Source organism: Melanerpes formicivorus, unplaced genomic scaffold (assembly GCF_026170545.1).
Source record: "Melanerpes formicivorus ecotype bairdi unplaced genomic scaffold, bMelFor1.0.p_v2 SCAF_77, whole genome shotgun sequence".
In the NCBI taxonomy this organism is placed as follows: Eukaryota; Metazoa; Chordata; class Aves; order Piciformes; family Picidae; genus Melanerpes; species Melanerpes formicivorus.
The window spans coordinates 1,993,240-2,016,015 of NW_027142429.1; the positions used below are offsets into that span (position 1 = coordinate 1,993,240).

General features: G+C 60.5%; 1 protein-coding gene across 2 annotated transcripts in view; it reads right to left on the reverse strand.

Moving 5' to 3' along the window:
- SLC31A1 (solute carrier family 31 member 1) overlaps positions 1-22,776 on the reverse strand; it is a 51,756-nt gene that overhangs the window by 9,043 nt on the left and 19,937 nt on the right. Inside the window, exon 2 of one of the 2 annotated variants that reach the window (XM_068164207.1) lies at positions 17,603-17,705. The gene's annotated coding sequence lies outside the window, so the exon portion shown is untranslated. Of the gene's footprint in view, positions 1-10,013; positions 10,057-17,602; positions 17,706-22,776 lie in introns of those variants that run through there. The other variant, XM_068164208.1, reaches the window with a different exon arrangement.

Consider the following 22,776-nt stretch of genomic DNA (forward strand, 5'->3'; position numbering starts at 1 on the left):
TGACAATGCTGCTCCTAATTGCCACTTACCCATTTCATTGGGAACATGCTTAACGAAGCAATGAGGTTAGGTGGTACAAAGCCTCCTGCCAGGCAAAGGTCTGCCACAGCCCCAGGCAGCCCAATCTCATCTCTGAGAGCTCTCCACTGTCACATCTCCTCTCTAATCACATCACACAGCAGCACAGAAACCTCCCAGGGGCTGCCAGCCCCCAGCCCTAACCTGGTTACAGCAAATCAGCTCTGTCTGGGCACACTGCACTGACAGTGAAACATGGCCCTGGCCTCTGCACCCTGCTCCCCAGCACGGCCGGGATGCAGCCAGGGACAGCGCTGGTGTGGGGGAAGGGGGAAAAGGGGGAAAGGGGGAAAGGAATTAACCAGGATGGAAAAGACCTTTGAGATCACCAAGTCCAACCACTCACCCAGCACCATCTGATCAACTCAACCATGGCACCAAGGGCCTCAGCCAGGCTCCACCTGAACACCTCCAGGGATGGGGACTCCACCACCTCCCTGGGCAGCACATTCCCATGGCCAATCTCTCTTGCTGGGAAGAATTTCTTCCTCACCTCCAGCCTAAACTTCCCCTGGCACAGCTTGAGACTGTGGCCTTTTGTTCTGCTGCTGCTTGCCTGGGAGAAGAGACCAACCCCCACCTGGCTACAGCCTCCCTGCAGGGAGTTGGAGAGAGCAAGAAGGTCTCCCCTGAGCCTCCTCTTCTCCAGGCTAAGCAACCCCAGCTCCCTCAGCCTCTCCTCACAGGGCTGTGCTCCAGACCCCTCCCCAGCTTTCTTCCCCTTCTCTGGACACCTTCAAGTCTCTCAATGTCCTTCTCAAACTGAGGAGCCCAGAACTGGACACAGGACTCAAGGTGTGGCCTCAGCAGTGCTGAGCACAGGGCACAAGGACTTCCCTGCTCCTGCTGGCCACACTCTTCCTGATGCAGGCCAGGATGCCCTTGGCCTTCTTGTCCCCCTGGGCACACTGCTGGCTCATGTTCAGCTGCTGTCACCCAGCACCCCCAGGTCCCTCTCTGCCTGGCTGCTCTCAGCCACTCTGACCCCAGCCTGTAGCACTGCCTGGGGTTGTTGTGGCCAAAGTGCAGCCCCTGGCACTTGGACTTGTTGAATGCCATCCTGTTGGCCTCTGCCCATCTGTCCAGCCTGGCAAGGTCCCTCTGCAGAGCCCTTCTGCCCTCTAACAGATCAACTCCTGCCCCCAGCTTGCTGTCATCTGCACATTTCCTGCTGATGGACTCAATGCCCTCATCCAGATCATCAATGAAGATGTTAAAGAGCACAGGGCCCAGCACTGCTCCCTGGGGCACACCACTGGTGCCTGGCTGCCAGCTGGCTGTGGCACCATTCACCACCACTCTCTGGGCTCAGCCTCCAGCCAGTTCCTAACCCAGCTCAGAGAGCTGCTGTCCCAGCCAGGGGCTGACAGCTTGGCCAGGAGTTTGCTGTGGGGGATGGTGGCAAAGGCCTTGCTGCAGTCCAGGCAGAGCACATCCACAGCCTGCCCCACATCCAGCAGGCATCACCTGGCCATGGAAGGAGATCAGCTTGGTCAGGCAGGAGCTGCCCTTCCTAACTCCATGCTGGCTGGACCTGAGCCCAGTCCATGTTAGGGTTTCCCACTGCTGCCAAACTCTGCAGGCTCCAACATGCTCCACAGAAGCCCTGGCTGCTCACCAGGTTAGAAACTCCCTTCCAGCCTGGGCTGTGTCCAGCTCCTCACTAATCCACCCCCACTGCTCCCCAGAAAGGGAGAAACAGGGGCAGTCTGCTGCAGGTGTTTGCAGCCTGTTAGCAGAGAGGAAGGTCCAAGTGGTCCCCAGCAGCAGGGCCTCGGTCCAGGTTGCAGAGAGCATGCTGGAAGCTCACCTGTGCAGCAGCACCACAGAGCCACAGACTGCTTTGGCTTGGAAAAGGCCTTTAAAGCACATCCAGTCCAACCTCCTGCAGCTAGAGCAGGCTGCTCAGAGCCCCAGCCAACCTCACCTGGGATGGTGCCAGGGATGGGGCAGCTCCTTGGGCAGCTTGGGCCAGGCTCTCACCACCCTCAGTGTCAAACATTTCTCCCTTCTCTCCACTCTCAGTCTCCCTCTTTTAGTTTCAACCCATCACCCCTTGGCCTGGCCCAACAGGCCCTGCTCAAAGTCTGTCCCCAGCTCTCTGCTCAGCCCTTGAATCACTGCAAGGCTACCAGAAGCTCTCCCTGGAGCCTTCTCTCCTCCAGGCTGCACATCCCCAACTCTCTCAGCCTGGCCTCCCAGCAGAGGGCTTCCAGCCCTGCCAGCACTGCTGCGGCCTCCTCTGCCCTGCTCCAGCAGGTCCCTGGCTGTGGTGTGCTGAGGGCTCCAGAGCTGCCCCAGCACTGCAGGGAGGTCTGAGCAGAGCACAGCAGAGGGGCAGAATCCCCTCCCTTGCACCAGTGCTCCAACAGCAAATCACAGTATCACCAAGGTTGGAAGAGATCTCAAAGATCATCAAGTCCAACCTGGCACCACAGACCTGAGGACTAGACCATGGCTCCCAGTGCCACATCCAATCCCCTCTTGAACACCTCCAGGGATGGGGACTCCACCACCTCCCTGGGCAGCACATCCCAATGGCTAACAACTCTCTCAGGGAAGAACTTTCTCCTCACCTCCAGCCTAAACCTCCCCTGGCACAGCTTGAGACTGTGTCCTCTTGTTCTGGTGCTGGCTGCCTGGGAGAAGAGACCAACCCCCACCTGGCTACAACCTCCCTGCAGGGAGTTGGAGAGAGCAAGAAGGTCTCCCCTGAGCCTCCTCTTCTCCAGGCTAAGCAACCCCAGCTCCCTCAGCCTCTCCTCTCTGCAGCCACCCAACACTGACAGCTACTCCATGAAGCCCTGAGGAGGAGTCTCACCAGAGGGGAGATATCAAACAGCACAACAGGAAACCACTTGGGCTGAGCCACTTCTGCTGCCTTTTGTGCTCCTGAAGCAGCCAGCACATGCATTGGTCTCAGAACCACAGAGCTGTCTGGGTTGGCAAAGGCCTCTGAGGTCCTGCAGTCCACCCTCAACCCAACCCCACCATGGCCACAGGGTTCTGGAACCCCTCCAGGGCTGGGGACTCCACCACCTCCCTCTGCCAGTCCCTGACCACTGCTGCAGCTAACAGATTGTTCCCCATCTCCAACCTGACCCTCCCCTGGCACAACTCCAGGCCAGTTCCTCTCCCCCTATCACCTGAGAGCCACCCCCCAGCTCACTGCAACCTCCTCTCAGGGAGCTGCACAGAGCCAGGAGGTCTCCCTCAGCCTGCTCCTGAGGGCAGTTTACAAACCAGTGGCAGCCAGCAGTGCAACCAGGCCCTGACTGACAGCCTCAGGGCTCCTGGGCTGGGGGGGGATCAGAATCGATGGCAGAAGCAGCAGGAGGTCAATGCCTTGGGGAACATTTCGAGCTGCAGAGCTCTGCTGGGCTGGAGGAGAGTCAGGAGCTGCCTGCCATGGAGCTGGGCCCCAGATGGGGGCTGGCTTGGAGCCCTCAGCCTCCAGACATGGAGGGGGGGACAAAAATCCACACAGGAGAGTTCCTCTGCTGGCAAATTCTCTCACTAGGTGGGGGCTGCTTGGAGCCCTCAGCCTCCAGACATGGAGGGGGGACAAAATCCACACAGGAGAGTTCCTCTGCTGGCAAAATTCTCTCACTAGGGTCAGTCCTGCACAGAGCGAGCTCTGCAGCAGCAGATATTGCTGCCTGTCCCTCTTGCTGCCTGCCTGCTGCCTGTCCCTCTTGCTGCCTGCCTGCTGCTGCTGCTGCTGTCTCCCTCTTGCTGCCTGCCTGCTGCTGCCTGCCTGCTGCCTGCCTCTCTTGCTGCCTGCCTGCCTGCCTGCCTGCCTCCTCTGCTGCCTGCTCTCTGCTGCCTGCCTGCTCTGCCTCTCTTGCTGCTGCCTGCCTGCCCTGCCTCCCTTGCTGCCTGCCTCTCTTGCTGCCTGCCTCTCTTGCTGCCCTGCCTGCTGCCTGCCTCTCTTGCTGCCTGCCTGCTGCCTGCCTGCCTGCTGCCTGTGTCCTCTTGATGCCTGCCTGCTGCCTGTCCCTCTTGCTGCCTGCCTGCTGCCTGCCTGCTGTCTGTCCCTCTTGCTGCCTGCCTGCTGCCTCCTCCCTTGCTTGCCCCTGCTCTCTGCCTTGCTGCCTGCCTCTCTTGCTGCCTGCCTGCTGCCTGCCTGCCTGCTGCCTGTTCCTCTTGATGCCTGCCTGCTGCCTGTCCCTCTTGCTGCCTGCCTTGCCTGTCCCTCTTGCTGCCTGCCTGCTGCCTGCCTGCTGTCTGTCCCTCTGCTCCGCCTGCCTGCTCCTGCCTCCTTGCTGCCTGCCTCTCTTGCTGCCTGCCTGCTGCCTGCCTGCCTGCTGCCTGTTCCTCTTGATGCCTGCCTGCTGTCTGTCCCTCTTGCTGCCTGCCTGCCTCTCTTGCTGCCTGCCTGCTGCCTGTCCCTCTTGCTGCCTGCCTGCTGCCTGTCCCTCTTGCTGCCTGCCTGCTGCCTGTCCCTCTTGCTGCCTGCCTGCTGCCTGCCTGCCTCTCTTGCTGCCTGCCTGCTGCCTGCCTGCCTCTCTTGCTGCCTCCCTGTGCCTGCCCCTCCTGCTTGCACTGCCAGAGAAAGGCAATGGAGCCCAGAGAGAGGCCTCAGGCTGCCCAGGCTGGGGGGAGGGAGCCCTGCCCGGGGCAGGGGCTGCAACTGCATCAGCCTGAAGGTCCCTTCCAACCCAAACCCAACCCATTCTGTGACTCTGCTACTCCTCAGCATGCCCTGGGGAGGACCTGGAACTGGCTGGGGACAGGCAGAGGCTGCAGGACAGAGCTGGGGCTGCTGCAGGGAGGGCACAGCACAGGCTGGAGCTGCTGCAGGGAGGGCACAGCACAGGCTGGGGTTGCAGCAGGGATGGGATGGGATGGGATGGGATGGGATGGGATGGGATGGGATGGGATGGCACAGGCTGGGGCTGCTGCAGGGATGGCATGGCACAGGCTGGGGCTGCTGCAGGGAGGGCACAGCACAGGCTGGGGCTGCTGCAGGGAGGGCATGGCACAGGCTGGGGCTGCTGCAGGGAGGGCACAGCACAGGCTGGGGCTGCTGCAGGGATGGGATGGGATGGCACAGGCTGGGGCTGCTGCAGGGAGGGCACAGCACAGGCTGGAGCTGCTGCAGGGAGGGCACAGCACAGGCTGGGGCTGCAGCAGGGAGGGCACAGCACAGGCTGGGGCTGCTGCAGGGATGGGATGGGATGGCACAGGCTGGGGCTGCTGCAGGGAGGGCACAGCACAGGCTGGAGCTGCTGCAGGGAGGGCACAGCACAGGCTGGGGCTGCAGCAGGGATGGGATGGGATGGCACAGGCTGGGGCTGCTGCAGGGAGGGCACAGCACAGGCTGGGGCTGCTGCAGGGAGGGCACAGCACAGGCTGGGGCTGCAGCAGGGAGGGCACAGCACAGGCTGGGGATGCAGCAGGGAGGGCACAGCACAGGCTGGGGCTGCAGCAGGGAGGGCACAGCACAGGCTGGGGCTGCTGCAGGGATGGGATGGGATGGCACAGGCTGGGGCTGCTGCAGGGATGGCACAGCACAGGCTGGGGCTGCTGCAGGGATGGGATGGGATGGGATGGCACAGGCTGGGGATGCAGCAGGGCAGCCTTTGCACACCTGAGGGCACAGAGCTGATGCTGGCACCACCTCCACACTGCCCTGCTGAGCAGGGCCACACACACACAAGGTTCTGTCTGTACTCTGCAGCAGGCTACCTCAGAGGCAAACCAGCAGGGTGGGACAGGAGAAAGGAAGGGAGAAGCCTCTCCCCAGGGCTTGTTTCTTTCCCTCTCAGGGCTGCTGCTCCAGGTCTGAGGAGCCACAGCCTCCACTTCCTCACCCCTCACAGTCTGAGGGAAACAGCAAGAGCCCAGAGCTGCTCACAGGACCTGACCTGAAGGCAGCACCCTGGAGCAGGACCCAGCTCCAGCAGCAGGCAGGCTCTGGTCAGCAAGCAGAGCTTCCTACCCCCCTCCTGCAGTGCCCCCTGGGCAGCTCAGGAGCCACCCAAGCTGCTTCAGGGAGCTGTGCAGCCAGGAGCAGGTTCTGACAACAAAGTGTTTGCTCTGGAAGTTCCTCTCCCCCTCCAACAGCCACTGAAGCAGTGCTGCCCCATCCCATGCACATGAGGAAGCCACCCTGCCAGCCCCAGGACACAGAGGAGGGCAGGAAGGGCACAGCAGCAGCTGCTGAGAAGCCCAACACCAAGCAGTGCTCTCCAGCAGGTCTCAGCCCCCAGCTGACTTCCATTGCACATCCCCAGCACAGCTTCCCTGTGGCCTCTGCCATGGCACCCCAGCCTCCTGCCACTGCACAGAGGCTTTCCTGTGGCAAAGAAGCCTCCCAGCCCCCCAGGGGAGAGCCTCCTTTCAGTGCAGGCACACAGGACAAGCAGAGGCCATGGGAAGGGTCTGCCAAGCCTCCAGCCAGCACTCTGAGATCAGCTCAGTGTGTGAGCAGTGCCCTTCAAGCCCCATTTGAGAGCACTGAAGGCCCTGGCCAAACCAGAGCTGGGGAGCAGGACTAACAGCAGAGCCCCACAGCAGTGCTCAGCAGAGCAGCAGACTCTTCTCTTCACAACATCCTTCCCACTCCAGGGCTGAAGCAGCAAGAACCAAACCCAGTTCCACTGGCTCTGCCCCAGAGGACCAAGGCCTCAGCAGCAGCTCCTCAGGGTCCCTTGCCCAGCAGAGAGCTGTGCCTGCTGCTCCTTTGCCCAGCAGAGAGCTGTGCCTCCTGCTCCCCTGCCCAGCAGAGAGCTGTGCCTCCTGCTCCCTTGCCCAGCAGAGAGCTGTGCCTCCTGCTCCCTTGCCCAGCAGAGAGCTGTGCCTGCTGCTCCCTTGCCCAGCAGAGAGCTGTGCCTGCTGCTCCCTTGCCCAGCAGAGAGCTGTGCCTGCTGCTCCCTTGCCCAGCAGAGAGCTGTGCCTGCTGCTCCCTTGCCCAGCAGAGAGCTGTGCCTGCTGCTCCCTTGCTCAGCAGAGAGCTGTGCCTGCTGCTCCCTTGCTCAGCAGAGAGCTGTGCCTGCTGCTCCCTTGCCCAGCAGAGAGCTGTGCCTGCTGCTCCCTTGCCCAGCAGAGAGCTGTGCCTGCTGCTCCCTTGCTCAGCAGAGAGCTGTGCCTCCTGCTCCCTTGCCCAGCAGAGAGCTGTGCCTCCTGCTCCTGCCCCTGCACAGCAGCCTCCAGCCTTGTGTCTTTACCCAGCTGGAGGCAAAGAAGCCTCCCAGCCCCCCAGGGGAGAGCCTCCTTTGAGTGCAGGCACACAGGACAAGCAGAGGCCATGGGAAGGGTCTGCCAAGCCTCCAGCCAGCACTCTGAGATCAGCTCAGTGTGTGAGCAGTGCCCTTCAAGCCCCATTTGAGAGCACTGAAGGCCCTGGCCAAACCAGAGCTGGGGAGCAGGACTAACAGCAGAGCAGCAGACTCTTCCCTTCACAACATCCTTCCCACTCCAGGGCTGAAGCAGCAAGAACTAACCCCAGTTCCACTGGCTCTGCCCCAGAGGACCAAGGCCTCAGCAGCAGCTCCTCAGGGTCTCTCTGCTGCTCCCTTGCCCAGCAGAGAGCTGTGCCTGCTGCTCCCTTGCCCAGCAGAGAGCTGTGCTGCTCCCTTGCCCAGCAGAGAGCTGTGCCTGCTGCTCCCTTGCCCAGCAGAGAGCTGTGCCTGCTGCTCCCTTGCCCAGCAGAGAGCTCTGCCTGCTGCTCCCTTGCTCAGCAGAGAGCTGTGCCTGCTGCTCCCTTGCTCAGCAGAGAGCTGTGCCTGCTGCTCCCTTGCCCAGCAGAGAGCTGTGCCTGCTGCTCCCTTGCCCAGCAGAGAGCTGTGCCTGCTGCTCCCTTGCTCAGCAGAGAGCTGTGCCTCCTGCTCCCTTGCCCAGCAGAGAGCTGTGCCTCCTGCTCCTGCCCCTGCACAGCAGCCTCCAGCCTTGTGTCTTTACCCAGCTGGAGGCAAAGAAGCCTCCCAGCCCCCCAGGGGAGAGCCTCCTTTGAGTGCAGGCACACAGGACAAGCAGAGGCCATGGGAAGGGTCTGCCAAGCCTCCAGCCAGCACTCTGAGATCAGCTCAGTGTGTGAGCAGTGCCCTTCAAGCCCCATTTGAGAGCACTGAAGGCCCTGGCCAAACCAGAGCTGGGGAGCAGGACTAACAGCAGAGCAGCAGACTCTTCCCTTCACAACATCCTTCCCACTCCAGGGCTGAAGCAGCAAGAACTAACCCCAGTTCCACTGGCTCTGCCCCAGAGGACCAAGGCCTCAGCAGCAGCTCCTCAGGGTCTCTCTGCTGCTCCCTTGCCCAGCAGAGAGCTGTGCCTGCTGCTCCCTTGCCCAGCAGAGAGCTGTGCTGCTCCCTTGCCCAGCAGAGAGCTGTGCCTGCTGCTCCCTTGCCCAGCAGAGAGCTGTGCCTGCTGCTCCCTTGCCCAGCAGAGAGCTCTGCCTGCTGCTCCCTTGCCCAGCAGAGAGCTGTGCCTGCTGCTCCCTTGCCCAGCAGAGAGCTGTGTCTGCTGCTCCCTTGCTCAGCAGAGAGCTGTGCCTGCTGCTCCCTTGCCCAGCAGAGAGCTGTGTCTGCTGCTCCCTTGCCCAGCAGAGAGCTGTGCCTGCTGCTCCCTTGCCCAGCAGAGAGCTGTGCCTGCTGCTCCCTTGCCCAGCAGAGAGCTCTGCCTGCTGCTCCCTTGCCCAGCAGAGAGCTGTGCCTGCTGCTCCCTTGCCCAGCAGAGAGCTGTGTCTGCTGCTCCCTTGCTCAGCAGAGAGCTGTGCCTGCTGCTCCCTTGCCCAGCAGAGAGCTGTGCCTGCTGCTCCCTTGCCCAGCAGAGAGCTGTGCCTGCTGCTCCCTTGCCCAGCAGAGAGCTGTGTCTGCTGCTCCCTTGCTCAGCAGAGAGCTGTGCCTGCTGCTCCCTTGCCCAGCAGAGAGCTGTGCCTGCTGCTCCCTTGCCCAGCAGAGAGCTGTGCCTGCTGCTCCCTTGCCCAGCAGAGAGCTGTGCCTGCTGCTCCCTTGCCCAGCAGAGAGCTGTGCCTGCTGCTCCCTTGCCCAGCAGAGAGCTCTGCTGCTCCCTTGCCCAGCAGAGAGCTGTGCCTGCTGCTCCCTTGCCCAGCAGAGAGCTGTGTCTGCTGCTCCCTTGCTCAGCAGAGAGCTGTGCCTGCTGCTCCCTTGCCCAGCAGAGAGCTGTGCCTGCTGCTCCCTTGCTCAGCAGAGAGCTGTGTCTGCTGCTCCCTTGCCCAGCAGAGAGCTGTGCTGCTCCCTTGCCCAGCAGTGAGCTGTGTCTGCTGCTCCCTTGCCCAGCAGAGAGCTGTGCCTGCTGCTCCCTTGCTCAGCAGAGAGCTGTGTCTGCTGCTCCCTTGCTCAGCAGAGAGCTGTGCCTCCTGCTCCCTTGCCCAGCAGAGAGCTCTGCCTGCTGCTCCTGCACAGCAGCCTCCAGCCTTGTGTCTTCACCCAGCTGGAGGCAAAAAGCCTCCCAGCCCCCCAGGGGAGAGCCTCCTTTCAGTGCAGGCACACAGGACAAGCAGAGGCCATGGGAAGGGTCTGCCAAGCCCCCAGCCAGCACTCTGAGATCAGCTCAGTGTGTGAGCAGTGCTCTTCAAGCCCCATTTGAGAGCACTGAAGGCCCTGGTCAAACCAGAGCTGGGGAGCAGGACTAACAGCAGAGCAGCAGACTCTTCACTTCACAACATCCTTCCTATGCTAGGGCTGAAGTAGCAAGAGCTAAGCCCAGTTCCACTGGCTCTGCCCCAGAGGACCAAGGCCTCAGCAGCAGCTCCTCAGGGTCTCTCTGCTGCTCCCTTGCTCAGCAGAGAGCTGTGCCTGCTGCTCCTGCCCCTGCACAGCAGCCTCCAGCCTTGTGTCTTCACACAGCTGGAGGGAGCCTCAGCCAGGGTGACTCCAGCCATGCTTCTGGTGGCAAGAGCAGGGCCAGCAGGGCCAGGAGGTTCTTCTCCTCTCCTGAAGAAGCAGTGAAAAAGCTCTGGCAAGACTTACTGTGAACTAAAATGGAAGCTCCTGAGAGGAATCCAATGGAAAAAAGGACTCAGACCAGCAGGGTGGAAAAGCAGAGCTCCCTTCCTGGCTCAGCACACAGCTCTGAGCCCTGCAGGGCACACAGGGGAGCTGCACACAGCCCAGCCTGGCAAAGGCAGCCAGAGGTGCTCAGGGCTCTGCTTACAGCAGTCCAGCTGGCAGAGCTTGAGCTCCCCTGCCTCTGAGCTGGTGCTCTCCAGCCCAGTCCCTGGGGTTTTTCCTCTGGAGGGCTGTAAATGGAAGTGGGAGGGGAAGCAGGAGCCTGCAGACACTCGGGCACTGTTCCCTGCCCCTGGCTGTGGTCTGCAGGAGTGGCCCCAGCCTGTCCCCAGCCCTGGGGCTGCTGCTCCCTTATCCCACTTCCTGGCGAGCCTGGCTGCTTTAACTGCTTCCTCCCCAAAGAGGGGCACAGCTGGGACCACTCAGGGGCCACAGCCTTGGCTCCAGAGCTGCTCAAAGGCAGAGCTGAGGGGCAGACTGCTCAGCCACAGCAGCCAAAGCCCTCCTGGGTCAAAACCGCAGAGACAGGCAGCAAAGAGAGCATCTGACCCCCCTGTACTGGCACTGCTGAGGCCACCCCTGGAGTACCAGGACCACTTTTGAGCCCCTCACTCAAAGAAGGACTTGGAGGGGCTGGGACTGAGTCCAGAGAAGGGCAAGGAAGCTGGGGAAGGGTCTGGAGAACAGAGCTGGGGAGGAGCAGCTGAGAATCTAAGCTAAGAAGGAGGAACCAGGGAACTCCAGGCCAGGCAGTCTCACCTCTGTGCCTGGAAAGATCAGGGAGCAGATCCTCCTGGAGGCACTACTGGCTCAGAAGAATAGTGAAGAGGTGATTGGGAACAGTCAGCATGGCTTTGCCAAGGGCAAATCCTGCCTGACCAACCTGGTGGCCTTCTATGAGCAGGTGACAACATCAATAGCTGAGGGGAGAGCAACTGATGTCGTTTGCCTGGAGCTGAGCAAAGCCTTCGACACTGTCCCACACCACATCCTGGGCTCCAGGCTGGTGACACATGGGTGTGAGGGGTGAGCACTGGATGGATAAGGAACTGGCTTGATGGCTGCACCCAAAGAGTGGCTGTCAATGGCTCCATGGCCCAGGGGAGGCCAGGGACAAGCAGAGTCCCTCAGGGATCAGTCCTGGGACCAGGCTTGTTCAACATCTCTGTGGGTGCCATGGGCAGTGGCAGTGAGTGCACCCTCAGCAGGTTTGCTGCTGACACCAAGCTGTGTGGGGCAGCAGACAGCTGGAGGGAAGGGATCCATCCAGAGGGACCTGGACAGGCTGGAGAGGTGGGCACAAGCCAACCTCAGGAGCTTCAACAAGACCAAGGGCAGGGTCCTGCAGCTGGGTGGAGGCAATCCCAGGCACAAATGCAGGCTGGGCAGGGACTGGCTGGAAAGCAGCCCTGAGGAGAGAGCCTTGGGGGTGCTGGGGGAGGAGAAGCTCACCAGGAGCTCTCAGTGTGCACTTGCAGCCCAGAAAGCCAACCAGAGGCTGGGCTGCAGCAGGAGAAGTGTGGCCAGCAGGGCAAGGGAGGTGATTCTCCCCCTCTGCTCAGCTCTGGGGAGACCCCACCTGGAGTACTGCCTCCAGTTCTGGAGCCCCTATGACAAGAGGGATCTGGAGGTGCTGGAAGGTGTCCAGAGCAGGGCCAGGAGGATGAGCAGAGGGCTGGAGCTGCTCTGCTGTGAGGACAGACTGAAGGAGTTGGGGCTGTTCAGTCTGGAGAAGAGAAGGCTCCCAGGTGACCTCATTGTGGCCTTCCAGGATCTGAAGGGGGCTACAGGAAGGCTGGGGAGGGACTGCTCAGGGTCTCAGGCAGTGATAGGACTAGGGGGAATGGAATGAAGCTGGAGGTGGGGAGATTGAGGCTGGAGGGGAGGAGGAAGTTCTTCCCCATGAGAGTGGTGAAGCCCTGGAATGGGTTGTGCAGGGAGGTGGTTGGGGCCCTGTCCCTGGAGGTGTTTAAGGCCAGGCTGGATGAGGCTGTGGCCAGGCTGATCTAGTGTGGGGTGTCCCTGCCCATGGCAGGGGGCTTGGAACTGGCTGATCCTTGTGGTCCCTTCCAGCCCTGACTGATACTATGATACTATGGTAATCCTGGGCTTGGTCAGCCTGGAGAAGAAGAGGCCCAGAGGTGTAACAGGGTGCCCAGAATGTGGCTGAGGCTCCATCCCTGAAGACATTCAAGGTCAACCTTGATGTGGCCCTGGGCAGCCTGATGTAGTTAGTTGGGGATCACAGTATCACCAAGGTGTCCCTGCCCAGTGCAGAGGGCTTGGGCAAGATGACCTTCAAGGGTCCCTCCCAGCCCTTCCCCAGGCTGAGGGGAGACCTCCTCACCCAACAGCTCCCTGAGAAGAGGCTGGAGGCACAGGGGGGTTGGGCTGCTCCCCAAAGAAACAAGAGACAAGGCAAGAGGAAATAGCCTTCAGTTGCACCAGGGGAGGTTTAGGTGGGACATGAGGAACGAGTTCTTCCCTCAAAGGGCTGTCAAGGCCTGGCCCAGGCTGCCCAGGGCAGTGGTGCAGTCTCCCTCCCTGGCTGGGTTTCAGAGATGTGGTGCTGAGTGACTTAGGTTAGCAGGGGACTTGCTGGTGCTGGGGTAATGCTTGGACCTGATCTCAAAGGCCTTCTCTGCACACTGGCCACAGCAACCCCAGGCAGTGCTGCAGGCTGGGGGCAGAGTGGCTGAGAGCAGCCAGGCAGAGAGGGACCTGGGGGGGCTGGGTGACAGCAGCTGAACATGAGCCAGCAGTGTGCCCAGGGGGCCAATAAGGCCAAGGGACGTCAGGAAGAGTGTGGCCAGCAGGAGCAGGGAAGTCCTTGTGCCCTGTGCTCAGCACTGCTGAGGCCACACCTTGAGTCCTGTGTCCAGTTCTGGGCTCCTCAGGTTAGGAAAGAGGTTGAGATGCTGGAAGGTGTCCAGAGAAGGGCAAGAAAGCTGGGGAGGGGTCTGGAGCACAGCCCTGTGAGGAGAGGCTGAGGGAGCTGGGGTTGCTTAGCCTGCAGAAGAGGAGGCTCAGGGGAGACCTTCTTGCTCTCTGCAACTCCCTGCAGGGAGGTTGTAGCCAGGTGGGGGTTGGTCTCTTCTCCCAGGCAAGCAGCACCAGAACAAGAGGACACAGTCTCAAGCTGTGCCAGGGGAGGTTTAGGCTGGAGGTGAGGAAGAAATTCTTCCCAGCAAGAGAGATTGGCCATGGGAATGTGCTGCCCAGGAAGGTGGTGGAGTCCCCATCCCTGGAGGTGTTCAGGAGGAGACTTGATGGGGTGCTTGGTGCCATGGGTTATTTGATTAGATGGTGTTGGATGATAGGTTGGACTTGATGACCTCGAAGGTCTCTTCCAACCTGGTTTATTCTACTCTATTCTCCAGCTGAAATGCTGCTGTGGTTCCCTGACTTCTCTGGCCAGCAGTGCAATGTGTTGTCCAGCCACACACTGGCATCCTCCAGTGCCACAGCTCCCTTCAGAGCTCTTCCAAGCAGCTTCAGCAACCTCAGGCTGGAAGTCAGACACCCAAGGAGAGGCTGTGCTGTGCCTGGCACACCTCTTAATTGCACCCCTCTGCTTCTCCCTTGTGCAATGCCTGCAGGAGGAGCTCCCAGTGCTGTATTGAAACTGGAAGGGGTGTTTGTGAGGTCACAGCAGGACTGTGTGGCCTGGCCTTAAAGCCCCAACCTAAAGCCTTTAGCAGAGGTTTAAGGCTTCCTAAAAGCTCCATGAAGAATCAGGGGATCCCAGCATGGTGGGAAGGAGATCTGGAGATCTCTGGAGGTCACCCAGTCCAACCCCCCTACTCCAGCAGGGCACCCACACCACCCTGCCCAGGAGCACAATGCCCAGGAGGGGCTGGAAGCTCTCCACAGAAGGAGACTCCACAACCTCTCTGGGCAGCCACAATGAGGTCTCCTGGGAGCCTTCTCCTCTCCAGACTGTACAACCCCAACTCTCTCAGTCTGTCTCCATAGCAGAGCAGCTCCAGACTCCACAACCTCTCTGGGCAGCCTGCTCCAGGCCTCCAGCAGCCTCACACCAAAGAAGTTTCTCCTCCTGCTCAGGTGGAACCTCCTGGGTTCCAGTTTGTGCCCAGTGTCACTTGTGCTGTCCCTGGGCACCACTGAGCAGAGCCTGGCCCCAGCCTCTTGCCCCCCACAGCTCCTTTAGCTCTTGCTGAGCATTGCTCAGCTGCCCTCTGGGGCTGCTCTTCTCCTCCAGGGCTCAGCCTCTCCCTGCAAGACATGCTGCAGGCTCCTACCACACAGAGTCACAGAGTCAGCCAGGTTGGAAGAGAGCTCCAAGATCAAGCCCAACAGATCAGCCAGGCCTAAGCAACCAACCAGACCACGGCACTAAGTGCCTCATCCAGGCTCTTCTTAACCACCTCCAGGGACTCCAGTCCTAACACACTGGCATGGAGCTGGATGAAGAGCAAGGAGGGGAAAGGAGCAGCTTAGCAGAGGATCTCTGCTACATTTGGAGGGTTAAGCTGGCAGGAGGGTTAAGTTGCATTCCCTGGGCTTTGTCCCTGTCCAGGGAAGCTTGCAGATCTCTTTAAGCCAGATCAGCAGGGCCAAGGAGAAAACCACACAGGACACATTCCCTTTTCCAGGGAGGAAGGGATAAAGCTGAGCTATTTGTGCTGGAGGGTTTCAGAAGCTGTGGAAGGAAAGAGGCAGGCACTCTGGAGGATGTCCAGCTCCTGGTGCCAGAGGGTGGAGGGCAGGGAGTGGAGAATGACTGGCAAAAAAATTGCTGAGCAGGGCTACAGACAACATCTGGGGCTCAGCTTTGAGAGGGGATGATGTCTGGGCAGACTGTGACATGCAGCCAGGGAAGCAGTCAGCAGGGACATGAGGAGGGAGAGGCAGGCAAGCTGGTAGCAAGCAGAGAGCTCACCCAGTCCCAGCCCTCTGCTTAGTGCCTCATGAGGGGGAAAGCCATGCAGGAGAACCAATCCTCTGCCATCTCCCCCACCAAGGGATCACAGGTTCATAGACTGCTTTAGGTTGGAAGGGAACTTCAAGATCATCCAGTTCCAACTCCCTGATACAAGCAGGGACACCTGCCCCCAGCCCAGCTTGCTCAAGGCCTCATCCAGCCTGGCCCTGAACACCTCCAGGCAGGAGGCAGCCACAGCCTCCCTGGGCAGCCTGTGCCAGAGTCTCCCCAGCCTCACTGTCCAGAATCTCTTCCTCATCTCCAGCCTAACTCTGCCCTCCTCCAGCTCAAATCCATTCCCTCCCATCCTCTCCCAGAAGGCTCTCAGGGTGGAAGCAGCACAGCACAGCCGTGGGTGGTGCAGGTGGCAGCAGAGAAGGGGCCATGCCCAGGCTGATGCTGTTTGGCCAGGCTGAGGCAGAGCCTTCTCTCCAGGTGCCCCTGGCAAACCCTGGAGACAGGATATGGGTTGAGGGTGGAGCAAAGGCTCCTGCCACCCACACAGGGAGGTTTGGGGGTGAAGGATTGGGCTAGAGTTCAGCTCAGGTTCTCTGCAGCACTTATCAGGCAGATCAGAGCTTGGGGCCAACAGTCACACCCTGTAGGTGTCCCTGCCACGGTGCCTGGGGGAGCTCACAGCAGGTCTGGCAGAGCCCTGCCAAGTGGAGTCATTTGGCTGTTTCCTCACACTCAGGAGTTGCAAATCTCCACCCTTCAGGGCCTCTGGCTGGGTGGCTGCCACTGTTGGCTTCTCTTACTCTAAGCAAATCCTTGTGTGTCTCTCCCCTGTTCCACCTCTGTCCCTTGGGTATAGGGCTGCCCTGCCCCCTGCACATGGGACCAGCACAGAGCACCCATGGCTGTCACAGCACAAACCCCAACAAGGCCCAGTTCCAGACTGGGGATTGCAGTTGAGATTGGCTCCCACAGGCTTCCTGGAGTTACCCAACACTGCTGGCAGCAGGCACAGACTTCCATTAGCTTTTAATGAAAAGGAAAATGAGAAGAAGTTGACAGAATCACAGAATTGTTTTGCTTGGGAAAGGCCTCCAAGGTCACTGAGTCCAACCTCACACCACCAGGGCCACTAAACCATCACAGTATCACTAAGGTTGGAAGAGACCTCAAGTATCATTGAGTCCAAGCTGTCACCACAGACCTCATGACTAGACCATGGCTCCAAGTGCCACATCCAATCCCCTCCTGAACACCTCCAGGGATGGGGACTCCACCACCTCCCTGGGCAGCACATTCCCATGGCCAATGACTCACTCAGTGAAGAACTTTCTCCTCACCTCCAGCCTAAACCTCCCCTGGCACAGCTTGAGACTGTGTCCTCTTGTTCTGGTGCTGGGTGCCTGGGAGAAGAGACCAACCCCCACCTGGCTACAGCCTCCCTGCAGGGAGTTGGAGAGAGCAAGAAGGTCTCCCCTGAGCCTCCTCTTCTGCAGGCTAAGCAACCCCAGCTCCCTCAGCCTCTCCTCACAAAGCTGTGCCCCAGACCCCTCCCCAGCTTTCTTGCCCTTCTCTGGACACCTTCAAGTCTCTCAATGTCCTTCTTGAACTGAGGAGCCCAGAACTGGACACAGGACTCCAGGTGTGGCCTCAGCAGTGCTGAGCACAGGGCACAAGGACTTCCCTGCTCCTGCTGGCCACACTCTTCCTGATGCAGGCCAGGATGCCATTGGCCTTCTTGGCCCCCTGGGCACACTGCTGGCTCATGTTCAGGCAGCTGTCAATCAGCACCCCCAGGTCCCTCTCTGCCTGGCTGCTCTCAGCCACTCTGCCCCCAGCCTGTAGCTCTGCCTGGGGTTGCTGTGGCTAAAGTGCAGCACCTGGCACTTGGACTTGTTGAATGCCATCCTGTTGGACTCTGCCCAGCCTGGCAAGGTCCCTCTGCAGAGCCTTTCTGCCCTCTAACTGACCAACATCTGCCCCCAGCTTGGTGCCATCTGCAAACTTGCTGATGACTGACTCGACCACCTCCTCCAGATCATCAATGAAGATGTTAAAGAGGATGGGGCCCAGCACTGATCCCAGCACTGTCCCCAGGTGCCATGGCCACAAACTGACAGAGGGAACTGGCTTGGGAGGGACCCTCAAGGTGATCTTGTCCAAGCCCCCTGCAGGGACTCCTCCAACTGGATCAGGTTGCTCAGGGCCACGTTGAATCTGATCTGGAATGTCTCCAGGGACAAGGCCTCAACCATATCCCTGAGCAGCCTGCTCCTGCATTTTACCTCTCTCATTGTGAAGAGCTTCCTCCTGATGCCCAGCCTGAATCTGCACCTCCAGGGATGGTAACTCCACCACCTCCCTGGGCAGCCTGTTCCTACTCTCCAACCTCCCCCTGCCCCCTAGCACCACTTCAGGCCATCTCCTCTGGTCCTATCACCTAATGCAAGGGGGAGACAAACTCAGCAGCAGCAATTCAACCCTTAAGGCCTTTGCTCTGAAGCAGAGCCCCAGTGAGCTCTCCAAGAAGGCAGAGCTGGTCACACTCACTCAGCACAGCCCCCAGCAGCAGAGGAGGGGCCAGAGCTCTTCCTCTCAGCATGGCCACATCAAGCTCCTTTGATGGAGTTTATTTGTACAGCAGACTTGCCTGGTCACCTTCTGGTAGAGGCCCTGCTTGATCTGCTTCCCTAGCAGGGGCTGGTCACTGCTGGCCTCCCAGCTTCTGCAGGCTCCTCAGGAAACCTCTGAATCTATGAACAAAGAGGAGGAAAAAAGAATAATCAGTGAGGACAGAGTGTTCAGAAGAGGACAATGAGCTGAGCTCCGTGGAGCAGGGCTGCATGACACTGCCAGTGGGCCCAAAGCAGTGAGAGGCAGCAGACAACAATCCTGCAGCAGGGAGGGCACAGGACAGGTTGGGGCTGCTGGAGGGGTGGCACAGGCTGGGACTGCAGCAGGGATGGCACAGGACAGACTGGGGCTGCAGGGAGGGCACAGCACAGGCTGGGGCTGCAGCAGGGAGGGCACAGCACAGGCTGGGGCTGCAGCAGGGAGGGCACAGCACAGGCTGGGGCTGCAGCAGGGAGGGCACAGCACAGGCTGGGGCTGCAGCAGGGAGGGCACAGCACAGGCTGGGGCTGCAGCAGGGAGGGCACAGCACAGGCTGGGGCTGCAGCAGGGAGGGCACAGCACAGGCTGGGGCTGCAGCAGGGAGGGCACAGCACAGAGCTGGGGCTGCAGCAGGGAGGGCACAGCACAGGCTGGGGCTGCAGCAGGGAGGGCACAGGACAGGCTGGGGCTGCAGCAGGGAGGGCACAGCACAGGCTGGGGCTGCTGCAGGGAGGGCACAGCACAGGCTGGGGCTGCTGCAGGGAGGGCACAGCACAGGCTGGGGCTGCAGCAGGGAGGGCACAGCACAGAGCTGGGGCTGCAGCAGGGAGGGCACAGCACAGGCTGGGGCTGCAGCAGGGAGGGCACAGCACAGGCTGGGGCTGCAGCAGGGATGGCACAGCACAGGCTGGGGCTGCAGCAGGGAGCAAAGCCAGGAGTGCAGGACTGATAATATCAAAGGGAAATGCTGGCAAGCCAGGTCTGCAGGTGGAGAAAGTGATGGTGAGTTAGGCAGGCTGGGCAGTGGAGAGACTCCCCTCCTCCTCTCCTCACAGGCTTCTTGCTAAGCCACACTGGAACTCCAGGAGAGGGGAAAACAAGAAAGGAAACACAGCAAAACTGAGGAGCCCCTGCCCTGCCTGGAACTCCCTTTCTGCTCAGCTCTGACACTTACAGCCCAGATTCCAGCACCTGGAACACATCAAGATCCAAGACTGAGCCTCCCCCAAACTCCATCAAGCCACAGCCTGCCAGTCAGACTGGAACCTGAAGGGCTCCAGGAGAGCTGGGCAGGGACTCTGGATAAGGGCTGGGAGTGCCAGGAGGAGGGACAATGAGCTGGGAGAGGGGAGACTGAGGCTGGAGATAAGGAAGGAATTCTTTGCAGTGAGGGAGGGGAGAGCCTGGCACAGGCTGCCCAGGGGGGCTGGGGCTGCCCCCTCCCTGCAGGTGTTCAAGGCCAGCTTGGAGAGGCCCTGAGCAACTTGGTCTCTGCTGGGCAGCTCCCAGCCCCTCTGCCCCCAGCCTGCAGTGTTCATGGGGCTGCTGTGACCCAAGTGCAGCACCCAGCACTTGGCTTTGTTACACCTCATCCCACTGGCCTTGGCTCATTGATCCAGCCTGGTCAGGGCCCTCTGTAGGGCCTCCCTACACTCCCACCCAAACTGGTGCTGTCTGCAGCCTTACTGAAGGCTCCCTGATCCCCCTGACCAGACTACTGATCAAGATGCTGAAAAGAAGTGGACCCAATAATGAGTCCTAGGAATGATCCTGGGGATGATTCTGCCACTGGATCTGGGAACACCACAGGGCACAAGCCTGCAAAACACAGCCTGGAGCCCATCTGCTCTGCAGACACTGCTGAGCACACATCTGCCACAGAACAGTGGCCAGAGGGAGCTCCTCTGGGTGCTGGACAGATGCTGGCAGCTACCAGGAGGCTGAGGACAGGTGAATCTGGGTGGAGGCAATCCCAGGCACAAATCCAGGCTGGGCAGGCACTGGCTGGAAAGCAGCCCTGAGGAGAGAGCCTTGGGGGTGCTGGGGGAGGAGAAGCTCACCAGGAGCTCTCAGTGTGCACTTGCAGCCCAGAAAGCCAACCAGAGCCTGGGCTGCAGCAGGAGAAGTGTGGCCAGCAGGGCAAGGGAGGTGATTCTCCCCCTCTGCTCAGCTCTGGGGAGACCCCACCTGGAGTCCTGCCTCCAGTTCTGGAGCCCCTATGACAAGAGGGATCTGGAGGTGCTGGAAGGTGCCCAAAGCAGGGCCAGGAGGATGAGCAGAGGGCTGGAGCTGCTCTCCTGTGAGGACAGACTGAAGGAGTTGGGGCTGTTCAGTCTGGAGAAGAGAAGGCTCCCAGGTGACCTCATTGTGGCCTTCCAGGATCTGAAGGGGGCTCCAGGAAGGCTGGGGAGGGACTGCTCAGGATCTCAGGCAGTGATAGGACTAGGGGGAATGGAATGAAGCTGGAGGTGGGGAGATTGAGGCTGGAGGGGAGGAGGAAGTTCTTCCCCATGAGAGTGGTGAAGCCCTGGAATGGGTTGTCCAGGGAGGTGGTTGGGGCCCTGTCCCTGGAGGTGTTTAAGACCAGGCTGGCTGAGGCTCTGGCCAGGCTGATCTAGTGTGGGGTGTCCCTACCCATGGCAGGGGGGTTGGAACTAAATGATCCTTGTGGTCCCTTCCAACCCTGACTGATTCTATGATACTATGACCCTGAACCTGGAGGAGTCTCCCTGCTGGGCTTCTTCCAGCTGAGGGTGCTCTCAGTGCCACTGTCCATGTCCATAGGATGTTAACATCCATGGAATCATAGAATGGTCTGGGTTGGAAGAGACCTCCCAAGGCCATCTGGTCCATCCCCCTCTGCAGCAAAGCAGGGACATCCTCCACTGGATTAGGTCCAGTGGAGGTCCTCAGGTCACTGATCCTCAGGTCACTGGTCCTCAGTGAGCCTGAGGACCACCTCCAATGTAGGAGTTGATGGCTTTCTGTCAGACCTGCTGCAGTGAGAGGAGCTGGGAAGCACTTCCCTGCTGTGTGCCCTGGAAGCAGCAGCAGCTGCCTGTGACAGAGCCACCTGGGTCTGCAGGCCAGGGGGAAGCTCTAGAAAACAAAACTCCCTATCAACTGGAAAGAATAATACTCTTCATCATTTATTCCCCATGAATAAGGCTGAGGAACTCAAAAGCAGCTTCTTTACATCCAAGGCAAGCTCAGCCAGCTGAGGCAGGTGCCCATGGTGGTGCCAGGTTGATGGTTGGTCCCAGTGGTCTGCCCCAAGCCAAACAACTCTCTGGTTGTGTGTTTCTGCCTCCCAGGGGATGCTGAGTTACCACTTCTTCACACAGCACACTCCCACAAAAGCAAATTAAGACAGCCAAACCTCCTCAGAGCCAGCAGCCAAGTCAAGCCAGAGCCAGTACTGACAAGTTGCCATCAAAGGCAGTTCCCAGCAGCCCTCCCCAGAACAACCTCTTCAGCACTCCCAGGGCACCTCAAAGGCTTCTGGAGCAATTACTCCAGCACTGCAGGCTGGGAGGGCACTTTATCAGAGCTTCATCTCTCTCTTCCTCACATCATGAAACATAAACCAGCCTCATGGACCCATGCAATGAAAGATCCAGCATCAAAGGAGGACAGGAGAAGGCTCCAGGGAGACCTCAGAGCAGCCTTCCGGTACCTGAAAGGAGGCTAAAGGAAAGCTGGGGAGGGACTCATAGTGATGAGGGGGAATGGATTGAGGCTGGGAGAGGGGAGATTGAGACTGGAGAGGAGGAAGAAAGTGTTGAGAGTGAGGCTGGGGAGACTCTGGCACAGGTTGCCCAGGGAGGCTGTGGCTGCCTCCTGCCTGGAGGTGTTGAAGGCCAGGCTGGATGAGGCCTTGAGCAAGCTGGGCTGGGGGGAGGTGTCCCTGCCCATGGCTGGGGCTTGGAACTGGATGAGCTTTGGGGTCCCTTCCAACCCAAACCATTCTGTGAAAGCCTGGGGGCCTTCCCTTCCCCCAGGACCATGCTGTGTTTAAGCAGAGACAAGGCAGAATGCTTTCATTCCAGTGGGTGAAGAGGCCTGGCTGGGCTGCCAGAGGACCTGAGCCCAGCCTGCCCATAGGAGCTAAGCCCAGCCTGTCCAGAGGAGCTGAGCCCAGCCTGCCCAGAGAGGAGCTGAGCCCAGCCTGCCCAGAGAGGAGCTGAGCCCAGCCTGTCCAGAGGAGCTGAGCCCAGCCTGCCCAGAGAGGAGCTGAGCCCAGCCTGCCCAGAGGAGCTGAGCCCAGCCTGCCCAGAGGAGCTGAGCCCAGCCTGTCCAGAGAGGAGCTGAGCCCAGCCTGCCCAGAGGAGCTGAGCCCAGCCTGCCCAGAGAGGAGCTGAGCCCAGCCTGCCCAGAGGAGCTGAGCCCAGCCTGTCCAGAGGACCTGAGCCCAGCCTGCCCAGAGAGGAGCTGAGCCCAGCCTGCCCAGAGAGGAGCTGAGCCCAGCCTGCCCAGAGGAGCTGAGCCCAGCCTGTCCAGAGGAGCTGAGCCCAGCCTGTCCAGAGGACCTGAGCCCAGCCTGTCCAGAGGAGCTGAGCCCAGCCTGCCCAGAGAGGAGCTGAGCCCAGCCTGCCCAGAGGAGCTGAGCCCGGGCTGCCCAGAGAGGAGCTGAGCCCAGCCTGTCCAGAGGAGCTGAGCCCAGCCTGTCCAGAGAGGAGCTGAGCCCAGCCTGCCCAGAGAGGAGCTGAGCCCAGCCTGCCCAGAGAGGAGCTGAGCCCAGCCTGTCCAGAGAGGAGCTGAGCCCAGCCTGCCCAGAGAGGAGCTGAGCCCAGCCTGCCCAGAGAGGAGCTGAGCCCGGGCTGCCCAGAGAGGAGCTGAGCCCAGCCTGCCCAGAGAGGAGCTGAGCCCAGCCTGCCCAGAGAGGAGCTGAGCCCGGGCTGCCCAGAGAGGAGCTGAGCCCAGCCTGCCCAGAGAGGAGCTGAGCCCAGCCTGTCCAGAGGAGCTGAGCCCAGCCTGTCCAGAGGACCTGAGCCCAGCCTGTCCAGAGGAGCTGAGCCCAGCCTGCCCAGAGAGGAGCTGAGCCCAGCCTGCCCAGAGGAGCTGAGCCCAGCCTGTCCAGAGAGGAGCTGAGCACAGCCTGCCCAGAGAGGAGCTGAGCCCAGCCTGTCCAGAGGAGCTGAGCCCAGCCTGTCCAGAGAGGAGCTGAGCCCAGCCTGTCCAGAGAGGAGCTGAGCCCAGCCTGTCCAGAGA